Here is a 3,534-nt window from a genome sequence, read left to right as displayed (position 1 = left end):
AATGTAAATTCAGTTAGTGCATTTGGGATTTCAAAATTTTAAATTCCCATTAGTTTTCAAAAGCGCACGGAAAAACGGGATTTTTCACGCAAAATCGTTTTTTTGCCAAATTGGTATTAGTTTTTAGTAGTAACTTTAAAAAAAAAAAACCGAAGATACATGAAACAATGTTTACATTATCATTTTCTATAAGTACACGATACAATATTCAAAGTATTTTGACTTGTTTTGAGCTGTTTACGGACATTTTCAATTTTTCAATTTATATTTTATATAAATGTCAATAAAATGTTATTTATTTGGTCAAAACGCTTGAAAACTGAATACAAGATTTCTAATTATTGTCTATCTATTCTCAATACTTAGTAACTTCAGCGAATAAAAACGAATAAATATTTAATTTCTCCATAGGTAAAAATATTTAAACTTTCAAAAAGAACATATCTATATAATGTACATATTATGTTATTTTAATCAGTAAAAAATAAGTGAATGTCTATTAGAAAGAATTTAAATATAGTTAACATTGTGTTTATTTAGTATGTTCTAATTCTTTAAAACTTAATTTCTGTAATTTCAGATAAATCGAATGAGTCTAGTCTTACATCAACGATCCGTAATCGAAAGAAACCCAAGAATTAAACGTCAGGTATAAACATCTAATTATATAACTACATTCGATGCATTTAAATTAAAATTATTATTATTATTATTATTATTTAGATCAAGTTTTTTTTACTACGAAGATTGCACGAACACTTCCATTTTAAGTTGTATGGAATGTGTCATATCAATTTAAGACAACTACTTATCCTATCAAACGGTGCAATTGGTTATTTAGTAATTCAAATTCTGTTCAAATTGAATAAATAATAAACAGAGAAAATTAATCGGCATCCCGTGATATATGTTTACTGTAAGATGATCGAACTTTCATTCATAATTATTGTTTTTTATATCAAAATGTGTCATTGTTTTAAATTCATTTACTAATTGCTGAATATTATGATATTATTAAAAACTTTTAACTACTTAATTTAAATATTTTGGTAGTCTCATTGAGCTAAGAAAATAATTATATAATATGTGATATCAATATTTTAAATTGTTATTGATTTCTATAGTTTATTGGCGGGGTGGCCTATAACCTTCATTTTGGATTCCGCAAATGTATAAAGTTATTTCGAGGTGAACCACAACCTGTTGTTACCGTCGTCGTCGAGATCTTAATTGATATCTCGGACGCCTTTATATTATACACTCTTGTCGGTTGTCTGAAAATGGAGAGGTAACGTCCCCCACGTCATTATGACCCCCCCGATCATTGAAAGATTCTGGAACTTGTTTATAATTGACCAATCGTGTTGTAAAACATATCAAATGTGTAATGCGTATAGCTTTCAAAATGTATAATATTATGTGAAATATCATTTTTTTAACCTAGAATGCTCACGCACTTTTATAATTCATAGCGGAGCGATGAATGTTTTGATTTTACATTGATGTGTCTATTAAAATATTTTTTGTGCCTGTCGACAGCTATTGGAGAAGTACAAATTATTCGATTTTTCATTTAATAAATGTGTGTTCCCCATTTGAACGAATAAATTCACATTTGTGTACAATGAATTAAAAATGATTACTTTTAAAAATGGTCGAAGTCAAAAACAAATAATATGATTCAGTTAAATGTATGCTGAATACTCAATTCAGATATTATTCAACGCAATTTGTATTCTGTAGAACTGTTATTCAATTATATATGGTGTAGGTTCTACATGTTAATAACTTTAGTATCTATTTTTGAAAATGTTCTGGTAGATAAAATAATTAGCATTAGGTTTAATTATTTCATCTGAGTTTTTTAAACTGAATTTTACTATATTATACATGGATATTGCTATAATACATTTTTTCTTCAATTATGGGATTCCATTCATGGTCTGATTTTGCACATCTTAGAATTTATGGAGTGTGACCTTAACTGAATTAAATCTATTATTTTAACGTATTCACAAATGAAGTTTCATTTGCATTCAATGAATTAAAAATTATTATTACGAAAAATGGTTTAAGTTTAAAACAAATATAAAACAGTTAAATGTAGGTATGTTTAATACTTTATGTATTTATTATTCATTGCTATTAGTATTCTATAGTACTTATATTTGATAATATTTTGTGTAGGTTCAAGGTTGTACATATTAATTACTCAACTGATATTAATAATTTATAAGTAGGGACGTCAAACTGTTTACTTATAAATACATTAATAATTTATATGTTAAATTAATATTTGTTCTTTAAAAATGTAATGCGATACCACCTCATTAACAATAATTTATTACATTTGAAAAAATGTTTTAGGCCACACATTTCATAAATTTTTTTCAATAATGTGCACTTTTTAAATGATATAGAAACTAATTTCCCTGTCGATGTTATATCCGTATTAACTTGGTTTAAACATTTTATTACTTACAAATACATGTCTCATTATAATGCACCCACATAGTAGGTACTTAAAATATATGTTCTTCCTTCCGGAAATTGTTTTTGGGATTTCAAAAGGACAGTTTTTAGGGAGGTAAAAATTGGCAATTTTCAAATTGAATGATGGTGGCCCTTGTAAATGTGTGCCTGGACAGTAAGTGATCATTGATGTGTGTGATTACCTATGTGCAAACATAATAACGGAACGCTCCTTCACGCGCTCGTCCAAGTCATCGCCTCATTGTTGTGCGCGTGAACGGTAAACAATTTATGTTCATTTGTATGTACTTTTTGTCAATCCTACCAATGGACCTAATAACGCAATAACACTTTTGTATGACTATTTTTGATCGATCAGTCTACATTTTAAGATACTTAATTTAATTTTCAAATAATCAACATTTGAAAATGTGTAAGTTTTAAATATTCAAACAAAATGTATAGGAGTTTAGGAACAACATTTAAAAAAAAAAAGGCGGGTAAGTCGTGGATGTCGCTCTGCTGTACAGTAGGTTACAAGTGGGTTACTGTAATGGATGGAATTAAATTTGAATCCAATGATATTATATCATTGTATACGAAAAACGATTCTGAACGGAGATGATTTGTCAGTCTAGGATATATTATTTTTAAAGAAAAACTTATGGAGAACCTTGTACCAAATTTTAAAAACTTAGTTATAAAAGAAAAAATTTTTACGATTTTTCAACCACTAAATTACTTGCAAATTTTCGCAATTTTGACATATTTCGTATAAATTTGAACTTTAAATGCTTATAAATAAAAATTGTGACAATGTATTCCTTTTATTTTGCAACTGCTATTGTAAAAATATGTTAGGAGCCTTGTATTCAATTTCCAAATCTTAGAATTAAAAAGAAAAACTTTTATGAATTTCTGTCTAAGATAATTTGAACATTGCCGTAATTTTTACGTATTTAGTCAAAATTTGAACTTTAAATGCTTATAAAAAAAAAATCGTGACTATATATTTCTTTTATTTTTCAATTGCTATTGTAAAAATATATTATGAGCCTTGTA

Source organism: Acyrthosiphon pisum, chromosome A1 (genome assembly GCF_005508785.2).
Source record: "Acyrthosiphon pisum isolate AL4f chromosome A1, pea_aphid_22Mar2018_4r6ur, whole genome shotgun sequence".
Lineage (NCBI taxonomy): Eukaryota > Metazoa > Arthropoda > Insecta > Hemiptera > Aphididae > Acyrthosiphon > Acyrthosiphon pisum.
This window is presented reverse-complemented; position numbering follows the sequence as displayed.